This window comes from Vicugna pacos, unplaced genomic scaffold (assembly GCF_048564905.1).
Source record: "Vicugna pacos unplaced genomic scaffold, VicPac4 scaffold_21, whole genome shotgun sequence".
Classification (NCBI taxonomy): domain Eukaryota; kingdom Metazoa; phylum Chordata; class Mammalia; order Artiodactyla; family Camelidae; genus Vicugna; species Vicugna pacos.
The window spans coordinates 13,350,544-13,364,554 of NW_027328742.1; the positions used below are offsets into that span (position 1 = coordinate 13,350,544).

At 56.9% G+C, this 14,011-nt stretch overlaps 1 long non-coding RNA gene and 1 pseudogene across 1 annotated transcript; one reads left to right on the forward strand and one right to left on the reverse strand.

Annotated features, from left to right (window-relative positions):
- The first annotated feature begins 800 nt into the window (after positions 1-800).
- On the forward strand, positions 801-13,526 carry LOC140694445 (uncharacterized). The gene is made up of 2 exons (XR_012070085.1): positions 801-2,605; positions 13,265-13,526. It is a non-coding gene; the product is annotated as an uncharacterized lncRNA (long non-coding RNA).
- On the reverse strand, positions 10,436-11,517 carry LOC102544853 (olfactory receptor 9G19-like; annotated as a pseudogene).
- Positions 13,527-14,011: the final 485 nt, after the last annotated feature.

The window sequence follows — 14,011 nt, forward strand, 5'->3', positions numbered from 1 at the left end:
ATGTTTTCTGAGTCCCGATGGATCCGGAGACGTGGCTGGGCCGGCCCCTGTTGGCGCGGGAGGCCAGGGAGGGCGCCCCCCGGCCCGTAAGCCTGCCCGCGTGGGTTCCGGTGGCATTTGAGGGACCGAGACTTCATCCGGACTCGGGGACCGGCACGGGGGCGTCCTGCGAGGGATGTGGGGGAGGCAGGCTTTCCCCGGCCCGGGGCCCGGGGCCCGGTGCTCGGGAGCGGCCCCTCGTGGGGGGGCCCTCTCGTCGGAGGCGCCTCTGTGGCATCTCCCCAAGTCCCCGGCCACGCGGGCGAGAAACGGGCAGGGCGTCCCCGGCCCGATCCCGATCCCGTCTCCCTCTCGTCCCTTCCCATTCCCACTGCTCCTCCTCCTCCTCCTCCTCCTCTTCCTCCTCCTCAACCCCTCCCCTCGCCCCTCCCCCTAAACCCTCCCTCGCCCCTCCCCCTAAACCCCTCCCCTCGCCCCTCCCCCTACCACCCCCCCCCCCCGCGCGACGGTCGATCAGATGGCCCCCGAGAGCTTCGGGTCTGCCATTAATGGGGGTAGGGTTGGGGGCAGGTGGCCGGACCGAGATCCGGGGCCCCCCCCTGCAAATCGTGGACCCGACCCGTTTCCGGGCGCTGTCATTTTTTCTGTCGTGTCGGGCATTTTGTGCCAGCAGATAGGTGGTGACACGGTCTTTCTCGGTGTCTGTCACCGATTGTTGGGTCTCCGGACGCGTGTGGGGTTCTGGGCTTTTTCTCTGCATGAGGCCTGGCCTGGCAGCATCCGATTCTGCTTCTGACACTCGAGCCGCCCGCCCGGGCCTGCGCGCCGGCTCTCGTGTGTGCGTCCGGCTGACGTGGCCCGTGGTGCGGCCTCCGGACTCCGGTGGCCCGAGGGCGGTGGGGTGAGGTGGCGACGTGGGTCTTTTATACCCCGTGTGCTCCCCGTCGCAGGCACCCGGTGGTGGCTGGCACGAGCCCACCCTCATACGCTCCGTGCCGCGTGTCAGGCATTCTCCGCCTGGGGTCGTTGGCCGCTCTCCTTGGAGAGGACCGAGGAGTGGGTGGCGCCTGGTGAGGCTGAAGCAGGCCCCCTCTGGTGGTTGTCCTCGCCGCGCCCTCCCCTCTGGGGCTTCCCTGCCCCATGGCTCGCTCGCTCGCTCACCTGACTGATGCGGTGGTGTCATGCTCTCCCGGGCCGGGCCTAAGCCGCGCCAGACGAGGGACGGGACGTTCATGGTAAACGTGGCCTTTCTTCTCGCTCTGCCTGCGGGCCCCTCGCCTCTCCTCCGCCGCCCGTGGGTGGCGGGGCAAGGAAGGGGTGCGGACTCCGGCCCGACCTCGGTCTCCCGTGCCTTGTGGTGTTGGCGGGGCCGGGGTCTTGTGACGCGGCAGACACTCTCGCCTCCTGGCCTGCTCGGCGTCTTGTCTCGCGAGGGGCCCTCCCCCGCAGTGGGGGAGGGCTGCCCCGCCGCCACGCCACGTTATCCCCTGGTCGGGGTGTGAGCGTGTGTCTCGCCTTGGCCCTCTGTGGTGCCCCTGGAGCGCTCCAGGTTGTCCCTCAGGTGCCCGAGGCCGAGCGGTGGCATCGCTCCCGGTCCCCAGCGAGTCCTCTCGGGTAACCCCTGTGGTGGTCGTGTGTCCCGAGCGACTCTTGAGGAGCGCGGAGGGGTCGAGATGGTAAGCGAGGCGTGGCCGCTCCCCACCCGCGGTGGGGCCCGGGCCGCCTCCTGATCGTCGCCCTCACCCTGTACCGTGGGGGACTGATGTGGCCGGGCGCACGCCGGGTGGGTCCCCCTCTGCGGGGTTCGCGCCCGGGCGTGGGAGCGAACGTGGTGGGGCCGGGTGATGGGCCGTTGTGGGCGCGCGTGTGTCTCGTCCCCACGCGGTCTTGGGTGCGCCTCCTCGCGAGGCGGCACGGGCTTTCCCCGGTCCCGACCGCGAACGCTCGCTTTTCGGCCCACCGCTTACCCCTCCCGCAGACCCCTCCCGCCCAGCCGAGCGCTGGCGTCCACCTTGGCGGACTGCCGTAGGCCTGAAGGGGGCACGCTGGGTAGGGGGCGATGTGCCCTCGGTGAGAGGAAGCCTTCTCTAGCGATCTGAGAGGGGAGCCTTGGGGTACCGGACAACCCCCAGCCGCCGCTCCTCCATCCAGAGCGTGCAGTCACCACGGGGGTGACTGCCACAGCGTGTGGGCAGGGCCCCGTCGCTTTGGCGTGTGGGTTGCGCGGGCCCCGCGGTGGGGCCGTGTGCTGCTCTCTGCCTGCTGTGGCGCGCGCCTCCCCCCTCCGAGTCGGGGGAGGGTTCTGCCGGGACGGGCCCGGCGTCTGGCGCGGGGCCGTGTGTGCGCGCGGCCTTTGCCTCACCGGCGCGTGCCGTGGGGGAGGGGGAAGGCGGTCCACCCCGACTCTGTGCCCCCCCCGTCTCCCCGCCGCGAGGAGCCACCCCACCTGTTCTGGTCCCGAGGCGCAGCCACCGGTGGCGATGCGTGGGCTACGGGTCGGGCCGCCTCGCTCGGGAGCGTTTCCCCGGGCCGCGAGGCCTGGGGGCGAGCCAGACGAAGCTGGATGATGTGGCGTGGTGGACGGACAGACGAGACAGACGGACGAGTGAGCGAGCGGAAGGGGCTATCCTCTCGAGTTGGGGGTTAGCCTGCTGCGCGCGAGTCCCGGCGGCGGGGCCGGGGTGTGGGACGAACCGCCGAGGGTTGGCGGAGGCCGGCCGGCGTCCTGGGCGTCGTGGGGCCGCCCCCACGTGTGGGGGCGGTGGGATCCTGCGGTTGTTTCCCCGGCGGCCCGGTCGTGTCTCGGGATTTCCTCTTCCCTGGGCTGGTGCCCGCCCACACCTCCCACCCCTGCTGCGTCCGTCGCTCTTGCGCGCGAGCGGCCCCTCCCCGTCGTCGGCGGCCCTCCCCTGCCCGGACCGATGGCCACCCGCGCCGAGCCTTCCCCCGCCGACCCCGCGCCCTGGACCAGAACGTGGCCTCACCGTGTGTGGGTGCTGTCCCTCCGCTGGAGGTGGCCCCGGGTGAAGCGTCGTCGGACCCGCCGGGGTAGGCGGGGTGCTTCAGCACGGCACGGCACGAACGTTTGGGTGTGCGTCGGGGCAGGGCAGCGCCGGCCCGTGCGGCGGGAGAGCCTTGCGGTGGGCCGTTCTGAGGCTCTGCGGTGTCGGGCGAGGGTGGCCCTGAGCCCCCGTGAGGGTGCCGTGGGGTGCCGAGGAGAGAGCCAGTCGGCGCCTTGGGTGCCGCGGGGCCGCCCCCGTGCCGGAGGGCCTGTGGCGCTGAGACCCCGTGTCGCACCCCGGCGGCCGACTCGCGTCTGCGTTGCTGGCGCGGGCCCCTGGCGGTGGCTCCACGGCCCTCCTCTCCTGCTTGCCGGCTTCCAGGCCGCTGCTTCCTCGCTCGTCCTGTTCTCTCTCCGTCCGTCCGTCCTCTCCCCCGTCCGCCCGTCCCTTGGGGCCGCGCCACGGCGCGTTACGCTTCCCTCCGCGCCGGCGGCCTTGCGCTGTCTGCGTCCCCGGGCCCGTGGCGGTCGGCCCCCTCGCCGCGGTGGCGGCTCGGGGGGCCTTCGGGGCCGGCTCCGTCCTCCGCCACCTCCCCTCGCGCCGCGCCCCGCGCCCCCGCTGGCGTCTCGCGCACCCCGCGTCCGGCACGGACGGTCCCGTTTCCGCCCCGCCGCGCCGCGCGCTCCCCCACCCCGGGGCGTGCGCGCGCGTGTGCGCGCGCGCGGTCTCGCCTACCTCGCCTACCTGGTTGATCCTGCCAGTAAGGAGCATATGCTTGTCTCGAAGACGAAGCCGTGCATGCCTAAGTACGCACGGGCCGGTACAGTGAAACTGCGAATGGCTCATTCAATCAGTTATGGTTCCTTCGGTCGCTCGCTCCTCTCCTACTTGGCTAACTGTGGTAATTCTAGAGCTAATACATGCCGACGGGCGCTGACCCCCTTCGCGGGGGGGATGCGTGCATTTATCAGATCAAAACCAACCCGGTCAGCCTCCCCCCGGCCCCGGACGGGGGTGGGGGGCGGGCGCCGGCGGCTTTGGTGACTCTAGAGAACCTCGGGCCGATCGATCGATCGATCGCACGCCCCCCGTGGCGGCGGCGACGAACCATTGGAACGTCTGCCCTATCAACTTTGGATGGTAGTCGCCGTGCCTACCATGGTGACCACGGGTGACGGGGAATCAGGGTTCGATTCCGGAGAGGGAGCCTGAGAAACGGCTACCACATCCAAGGAAGGCAGCAGGCGCGCCAATTACCCACTCCCGACCCGGGGAGGTAGTGACGGCAAACCCTACAGGACTCTTTCGAGGCCCTGTAATTGGAATGAGTCCACTGGAAATCCTTTGGCGAGCATCCGTTGGAGGGCAAGTCTGGTGCCAGCAGCCGCGGTAATTCCAGCTCCAAGAGCGTATACGAAAGTTGCTGCGGCTGGAAAGCTCGGAGTTGGCTCTTGGGAGCGAGCGGGCGGGCGGGCGGGCGTTCCGCCGCGAGGCGAGCCGCCGGCCGTCCCCGCCCCTCGCCTCCCGGCGCCCCCTCGATGCTCTTAGGCGAGTGTCCCGCGGGGCCCGTAGCGTTTACTTGGAAACAATGAGCGTGTTCAAAGCAGGCCCGAGCCGCCTGGATACCGCAGCTAGGAAGAATGGACTAGGACCGCGGTTCTATTCTGTTGGTTTCCGGAACTGAGGCCGTGATTAAGAGGGACGGCCGGGGGCATTCGTATTGCGCCGCTAGAGGTGAAATTCTTGGACCGGCGCAAGACGGACCAGAGCGAAAGCATTTGCCAAGAATGTTTCCGTTAATCAAGAACGAAAGTCCGGAGGTTCGAAGACGGTCGGATACCGTCGTGGTTCCGACCATAAACGATGCCGGCTGGCGAGGCGGCGGCGTTAGTCCCATGACCCGCCGGGCAGCTTCCGGGAAACCAAAGCCTTTGGGTTGCGGGGGGAGTATGGTTGCAAAGCTGACACTTGAAGGAATTGACGGAAGGGCACCGGCAGGAGTGGAGCCTGCGGCTTAATGGGACTCAACACGGGAACCCTCGCCCGGCCCGGACACGGACAGGATTGACAGACTGCTGGCTCTTTCTCGAGTCCGTGGGTGGCGGTGCATGGCCCTTCTTAGTCGGTGGAGCGATTTGTCCGGTTAATTCCGACAACGAGCGAGACTCTGGCATGCTAACTCGTTACGCGACCCCCGAGCGGTCGGCGTCCCCCAACTTCTCAGGGGGACAAGTGGCGTTCAGCCAGGCGAGCTTGAGCAACAACAGGTCTGTGATGCCCTTAGGTGTCCGGGGCTGCACGCGCGCTACACTGACTGGCTCAGCGTGCGCCTACCCTACGCCGGCAGGCGCGGGTAGCCCGTTGAACCCCATTCGTGATGGGGATCGGGGATTGCAACTCTTCCCCAGGAACGAGGAATTCCCAGGAAGTGCGGGTCATAAGCTTGCGTTGATGAAGTCCCTGCCCTTGGGAGGCCCTCGGATCGGCCCCGCCGGGGTGGGCCCACGGCCCTGGCGGAGCGCCGAGAAGACGGTCGAACTTGACTACCGGGAGGAAGTCAAAGTCGTAACAAGGTTTCCGTTAGGTGAGCCTGCGGAAGGATCATTAACGCGCGTGCGCAGCAGAGCGTCGCGAAGCGAAGCGAGGGCGCCTGGCCAGCGCCTTCGCCCGCCCCGCCCGCTCGCTCGCTCGCTCGCTTTTCCCACCCGTGCGGCGCGGGACGGTCGGACGGACGGACGGGAGAGGGAGGAGAGGGCGGCCGGAGGTGTGCCGCGGGCGGGCCTGCCCCGCCTGCCCGGGCGGGCGGGTGGCCTGGCCGGTCCGGACCGGGCCGGGCCGGCGGTCGTCCCGGAGGGGAGGGGAGAGGGAAACAGTGGCGGGTTGGCGTGCAAGGGACGGCTTGTGGGGCGGCTCTCGTTCGCCTCCCTTCCCCGCCCGTCTCCCCCCGCCCGCCCCCTCCTCCTCCTGCGCACCGCGTGCCCCCCCACCCGTGGTCTCGGCCGGACGGCCTCCTGTCCCGAGGCGACGCCGCGTCTGCCCGCGGCGCCTCCGGCGACCGTGTCTCTCTCTCTCTCTCCCCGCCCGGCCTCCCCGCCACTTGCCGAGAGGAGGGTCCGAGGGCTCTGTGGGCTGTGCCAGTCCCCCTCCGCACGCCGCGCCCTCGTCTTTCCGGCGCCGGCCGCTCCTCGCGGCCGCGGCCGCCTCCGGCTGCTCGCCGCCCTGGGCCGGTCCCCACGGGTCGTCGTCGGCCCTCTGCTCCTCCGATCCCGCCGCCCCGCCTTGCCACGTGCCTCTCGGCTTCCCCCCCACCCGAGCGAGCTTCGGGCCTCTTTTCCCCGGCCGGGCCTGCCGGCCGGCTCACGCCTCTCGCCTCTCGCTTCCCGCCCCCCACGCCCAAGGCGCCCCGCCCGTTGTGCTCCGCGTCGCATCGTGGGCCCCCCTCGTCCCCCGTGGCGAGAAGGGGAACCCCGGAACGCGGGTGCGGGTTGGTGGCCCTGCAGGGCCTTTGGGTTTGGAGGTGGAGGTGGGAAGGAGGGCGGGCGGTCTGTCTGGACGCGGGGGGAACGGGGTAAGGTTGCCGCCGGCACGCGTTGGCGGTGTGGGACCCGGTGGTGGGGCGGGGGCCGGCCGGTGCCCGGTGTGGCCCCGTGTCGTTGGCCGGAGTGTGGCGGTCGGCGTCGGGGCGGTGGCCGACGGTTGGTGCTGGGGGGTCCTGCCGTCCACGACTCGCCCGCCTCGCCCTCTCCAGGTACCTAGCGCGTCCCGGCGCGGAGGTTTAAAGACCCTTAGGGGGGCGTCGCCCGTCCGCCTTGGGGTCGGGGCGGTCGGGCCCGTGGGGACTCGGGGGGGTCCGTCCCTCGTCGTCCCCCAGACTCCGCCTCCCCGGGGCCGGGGCACCGCGCCACGTGGCTCGCCGCCGCCGCGGGCGTCGGGTGGGGCCTCGCCCGGCGGCCCGTCGGACGGTTCGGTGGCCGCGTGTCCGGCGCGCCCCCAACGCGTCCCTGCGGGAAGCGGGAACCCCCGGGCGCCTGTGGGGTGTCCGAGCCGGCACGCGCCGTGTCGGTGCCGGCTGCGCCCCGTTGTGAAACCTCGCCGGCCCGAGGCGACCCACCGGCGCACGGGCCTCTGTGGGTGGTCGCGGCCCCTAGGCAGGCCGGCTTCCCCTTCTTTTTCCGGGTCGCCGTGCGGTCGACCAGAAGCAGAGGCTCCACACGGCTCCAGCGGGCCCTGAGGGGGATCCCTGAGTGTCCCATGTGGTTCGTGTCCCAGTCGCTCCCGCGGCCACGTTGGATCCCATTGTGTCCTGCGGGCTACGCGGCCCCCTCGGCCCTGGTGGATCTCCGAGTGGATCCCCCTACCGAGGACGACCAGCCGTCGCAGCCCTGTCGTCTCCACCTGTGCATCGCCGAGCGTATCCCCCCCCCCCGCTCCCCGAGGTCGACCAGCCGTCGCGGGCCTCTCGGTTCCCCGCGGCTCATGGGGATTCCCTAGTGTCCCCTGGGGTTCGCGGCCCACTCGCTCCCCTCGGGCCTTGGGATTGTGCTCCGTGTGCCTATGCGGCTTACCTGTCCTCCTGTGGCCCCAAGGATCTCTAGTCGACCGGGCGTCCTTGGGTTATTGAAGGGTCTGGTTTGCTTCACGTCATGTAGGGATTTTTATTTGGCATGCTTGGCTTAAGTCTGTCTGTCTGTAGGGATGTGTGGTGTGTGTAATGCATGCGTGTACGTCTCTATGGACTTTATATATAGTACAGTAGTCCATGAGGTCCTTTACGAACACACAAACTGAAAGTAAGTCATTTCACTCCTGCTCTTAAAACAACCCTACAAATCTATCAACTTATTCTAAGTTAAATTCCATACAGTGGCCTCAAGTTCCTCTATGAGTAAACCCTCTATTACCTACAAGTTCTTATCTCCGAAGACTCCCCCATCCTTCACTCTCTTCCAGCCTTGCTTTCTATTTCTCAAAAGCAGCAGCCCTGCCCCAGCATCAAAATACTTGAACTGTCTTCCCTTGAGACACTCTTCCCCAGATATTTGCCAGGCTCACACTCTCGTCTCTCGTAAGTCCCAATCAAATGTCATTTTCTGACATTTCTGCCCATTCTTACCACTCTCTTTTAAAGTCCATATCCTCTTCTGACCAACCATCCCCATCTTTATTATTCTGCTCAGACCCGGCTCTGTTTTCCCCAAGACTTACAGTCATCTTCTAACTCTAGTTTATTAAGTTGTATATTTTTCCCCACTAGAATGCATTAACCACGGACCAAAAAGATTTCTTTGCTTTTTGTTGACTGCTGAATCCCAAAGTAGAAAACTGTTCCTAACATCCAATTGGCACTTAATTAATATTTCTTAAGTTAATTAATGGGTAATTACTTTTATCATTTGAGGCAGGTTTTCCCCGAAGTATCATCTACTTCTATCCGAGCTCCAACTGCTCAGGACAAACCTTCCTTCAAGTGGACGCCCCGGGTCATGTCTGAGGTCACAACTCAGATCACAGAGAAGCCAAACCACTTAGTTGCCCCTGAGGCCAGCTGCTTACCTTGGTCAGGAAGGACACTCCGGGAAGCGATACCCTCTACCCCCTCCTCTGATGCCTTGGCCTGTTCTGTTGGACCCAATAGATGTATTTCCTCAGCAGCCCTTGGGGACCCCTCCCACAGAATAGCCCAGAACCAGACACCTCAGTCTCCAGAGACACAATTAAAGTTCATTTGGATTATGGGAGTAATCTAGTCATTAGGATATGATGAAATGAGGAGCATTTCTTTAGAAGTGGACTCGCAACATGGACGTAAGTCACAGTGTAATCGTATATGTGGTCACATGTATCTGATAATAGGAACCCCAAATTGTGCCAATTAGGCTTTTCCAGGAATTATCTGGGGAGCTATAAGGTTTTCCCTTCATATGCGCCTCTGTCTGTCCAGGCCATGCTGCCCTGTCTTGCTTTTCAGGAAACCCCCTATCAATCCTTGGTGCTACAGCCTCCGTTGTAACCCTCCAAAATCCTCATGTCAAAGCCCTACCCTCCAGTGGCCTGGGAGGTGGCTGCATCTGGGGACAGAGCCGTCACAAAGGTAACTGGCTTAAAATGAGGTGGTTAGGAGGAGCCCTAGTCCCATCTCAGTGGTGTCTTTACAAAAACAAAGATCGGAAACTTGGACACACGGAGAAATACCAGGGATGCTTGTGTACAGAAAACAGACCCCGTGAGGATGAAGCCAGAAGCTGACCGTGTGTGTGCAGCGGGGAGAGGCGTCAAAACAGATCGGCCCTGACGGCCCCTCATCCTGGCCTTTTAGCCACCAGAACCGTGAGGAGTACAGTTCCTCTGTTTACGACACCAGCCTGCGGCGTTTTGTTACAGCAGCCTTAGCAAAATGATGTACCGCTTATCAGCACCAGGGCTTGTTTATTTTGGTAAACTCCATGTTCTGTAAGTATAAAGACTACTTGAATTAGGAAATGTGATCCATCAAAATAAAGCATCCTTTCATTTTTCATTAAGTCATACATAAACCGAACAAAGAAATCCGAACATTCATATGACCTTGTGTCAATGATTGGTTTAGCTCAGAGTTTCACTCTGAATTCTCTCTTCGATGTAAAGCTTTTTGAAGTCTGTCTCTCTGCTCATCTATCTCTATCTATATGTCCATTTCTGTCTGCTTCATGCAGCAGTTCTTTTGTCCTTGGTTCTTTTAATTCTTGGTGAAAATATTCTTTTATTGGAATCCTTCAGTGACTCTAAATAAAGATGTTTGTTCTTTCCTACATACATTGTCAAGGAAATCTTTGTATCATAGCAAGCAAAAGTGTGAAGATAAGAAAAGAAATATAAATGTATTTTGCAGGGCGTTTTACAGTAGGTAGTTCACTTATGACCTCATAAGTACCTCTCCCTCCTAACAAATAACTATGTGCCTCTGGAGCCAGAATCCCTGGGCTTGCTTCTTGTCTCCTCACCCATGAGTTGCTTGACTAGAAGCAAGCCATTTCATCCACCTAAACATGACAGTGAGTCCATAACTCGAATCAGTATTCCATATAAGAGATTGAAATATTATATACTTACAAGCAGCTTACAAACTGTCAAGTAATATTAAAAACTGGAAAAAAAAACACTTTCAACTTACACTTACAACTTACACTTACAACTTTCCCAGAATCCCAGTAGTACTACAGACTGTTCCCATCTAGCATGCATAGCAGTTTTCCAGCAGTTGCTTATTTTATTTATTTCTGAGACCACAGGCTCTTATCAATGACATAAAGACTATCCTAAAAAAATAATAATAATAATAACAACAGCAGCAGCAGCAGCAACAACAACAACAACAACAACAACAACAACAATAACAACAACAACAACAACAACAACAACAACAACAATAATAATAATAATAATACATCCTTTGTTTACCAAAGCCTTTGTTTGAGAAACTCGGCTCTATCTATCGTTTTCCTCAGGGCATCTTTAACATCTTTATTCTTAAGCTGCAGATCAAGGGATTCAACATGGGAATCACCACCATGTAGAACACCAACACCACTTTATCCCTTTCCAGGGCATAGCTAGTACTTGGCCGGGAGTGAATGAAGAGAATGGAACCATAGTACAAGGTGACAGCTGTCAAGTGAGAGCCACAGGTGGAGAAGGCCTTGAGGTGGCCTTTGGTGGGGCGGATCTTCAGGATGGCAGCAATGATGAAGAGATAGCAGGCCAGGATAAGCACAGAGGGAGTGATGACATTGGAGGCAAGCATAAAATAGAGCACCACCTGGTCACTCTCCTCCACATCACTAGCCAACTTGACAAGTGGAGGCAAATCACAGAAAAAATCATCAATGAGGTTGTCCCCACTGAAGCTCAGGGCAAATGTTTCACTGGTGATGATGGCTGAGTTCAGAAAGCCACAAAAGTATGAAGCTACAATGAGACTGGCACATAACCATGGGGACATCACCTGGGAATAAAGCGAGGGGTTGGAGATGGCCACAAAGTGGTCATAAGCCATGGCGACCAACAGATGACACTCACTGTAGGTGAGACCAGCTGAGAAGAAGAACTGAGCTGCACAGCCAGCAAAGGAGATGCTTTTGTCATCAGAAATGCAGGTTATCAGGATTTTGGGGGCATAGACGAAAGCATACCAGAGATCCAGGAATGAAAGTTTCCAATGAATAAATACATGGGCATATGGAGCTCAGAATCCGCACAGATCAGAGAAATCAGGATGATATTCCCTAAGAGACTGAAGATGTAAATGATGAGGAAAATGCCAAAGAGAGCTCTCTGTAACCAGAGATCTGTCGTGAACCCTAAAAGCATGAACTCCTTCACTGTGGTGAAGTTTCTCTCGTCCGCTGATTTTGGGTCTCTTTGGTTCCTTCCTGTGAAAAGATTAGTCAACAAATCATGATTTAAGATACAGCGATGTCAGCTCCCCATCATCTGTCATTGTAGATCACTGAAGAACTCAACTGATGTGCAGACACATTGTTCATTATAGGACATGTTTATACTGAGCTGGGTGTCATTTTTGTCAGATAACTGAGGATTATTCTATGCTGTCTTGAAAGATATAGTCATTATGCACAGAACATAGTATGTGTCAAACATGTATTTTTAATCTAATTGTCCTCCTTTTGAGAGATGGTGACTTGTTCATCTTCTCTTCTGTTTGCACTTAGGGTGATTAGGGACCATGTGGAAGATAGGAAAAAGGGACTTTGTTTTCTCTTCACATCCTTGAATCTTTTGTCTTTACTAGAGAATTACATGGAGAAACATACTTTTATTATTCTAACCATATTCTGGAATATCCTTCGAAGTGCATTTACTATAATTTTCTTGAAGACAACACTTATATTTTATTCAATATTTTCTCCACAAAGTCAAGAAGACAGCTATACATAAAGTCAAAAAAAATGTGTAACTTGAGAATAGAGTTTCTTATATTATAGGAATTTGAGACCATAGTCACCAGTATGACACTCAAATGTATGCTGAAAGGAAGCAAAAATATTAATCCATGGATAATTGTGTTCAAAATGTGGTTGAATTGCTGATAGAATCAGAGGTTTAAAATAAAATAAAATAAAATAAAATAAACTGGCCAAACTGAATGATTTAGGGGAATATGGTAGGCTGTATATGATCCATAAAGATATTCAAGTTCTTTTTTTAAATTGAAGTACAGTTGATTTACAAAGTTATATTAATTTAAGATGTACAACATAGTGATTCAGTATTTTTACAGTTTGTACTCTATCTAAAGTTATGACAAGACATTTGCTATAATTCTCTGTGCTGTATAATATATCCTTGTTGATAATCTATTTTATACGTAGTAATTTGTATCTCAGTCTCATAACCCTAATTTGCCCCTCCTCCTTCCTTTTCCCTGTTGGTAACCACCAGCTTGTTTCCTGTACCTGTGAGTCTATTTCTGTTTTGCATATATATTCACTTGTATTATTTTTTAAATTCCACATATAAGTGATCTCATACAGTATTTGAATGTCTCTGTCTGAGTTAGTTCACTAAGCATAATATTCTCTAGGTCCATCTACATTGCCACAAATGGCAGAATTTCATTCTTTTTTATGGTTGAGTAGTAGTCCATTGTGTGTGTGTGTGTGTGTGTGTGTGTGTGTGTGTGTGAGCATGCGCACACGTGAGCATGTGTATACATCTTTATCGATTCATCTGTTGATGGGCACTTAGGGTGTTTCCACACCATGGCTAAACAATGCTGCTGTGAACACTGGGGTGCATGTATTTTTTCAAGTCCATATTTTCCTAATTCCTGGAACCTAGGGCTGTTACTTAATGGAGAGAGTTATTAAGTTAAAAAATAAGAGTTTTCAGAAAAGAATATTATCAGGGTGAGCCCTGAATACAACTGTAAATGTCCCTGTAAGCAGGAGGGAGAGGGAGTTCTGACTTCAGACGCCAGAGAAGGAAGCAGTATGACCACAGACGCAGAGATTTGGTGACTCAACCATGAGGAATGCCAGCCCCCACAGAAAGCTTGAGAGGGAAGAGAAGGGTTCTCCTGTAGAGCCTCTGGGTAGAGTGTGATCCTGCCAACACCTTGGTTTTAGCCCCTGATACTGAGTTCTGACTTCCAGAACTGTGAGGGAATACATTTTTGTTGCTTTAAGCCACCAAGTTTATGGCAGTTTGTTAATACAGGATGTATGGAATTCAACCTCTAACCATCTTCTTTCCTTCAAAATTAGAAGCAGGAGACTGGACTGCTGCCTGCAATGGAGGAAGGAAGCACCATCTCTGCTTGTCTATGTCACAACCCACAGGGACCGTCCAGCCACCCAGCACAATCCAAAAAGGAGTAAATTACAATTGTCAGGGTTTTGAATATAACATTTCTGCTATTAGATCCAAGGCTTTCAAAATCTCTTATGCTTGGGGAGAAAGAAAATATTCTTTTTAAGTGATAGACTTAAAAGTAAGCTAGAAAAATAAAGGATTGCTCTCTTGGAACTTATCTGTTTGATGGATGGATGGAATCTACAACTTTTAGCTTTAAAATAAATGCCAATGCTACATTTATTATCAAAGTAGAAATGATTCGTAATAAGCAAAAGAAGACTGGAATAAGTAACGTTTCAAAACCTTAGACTTTCAAGGCTGTCAGGGGCTAAGATCTTTTTTCATGCAGCACATTCTTAGAGGCAGCTTAAGATCAGGAGTCAATAGACCCGGGTTCTCATCTGAGTCAGCTGCTGTCAATTTTAAATAAAATTATAACCTCTAAAACTTTATTTCCTCACCTACCTTGCTTAGTTCAGTGAGACTTACATGAGATCACCAATGTGATTTTGCACTTTGAAAACTGGAAGTTAAAACTACATGTTGCATTCTGTATAACTTCATGATTTCTTCATCTCTGTAACCTATCATTCAGTTCTATATACTTTACAACTGTATTCTTTAATGCATGGCTTTTGTGCAAGCTGGGAAAACGC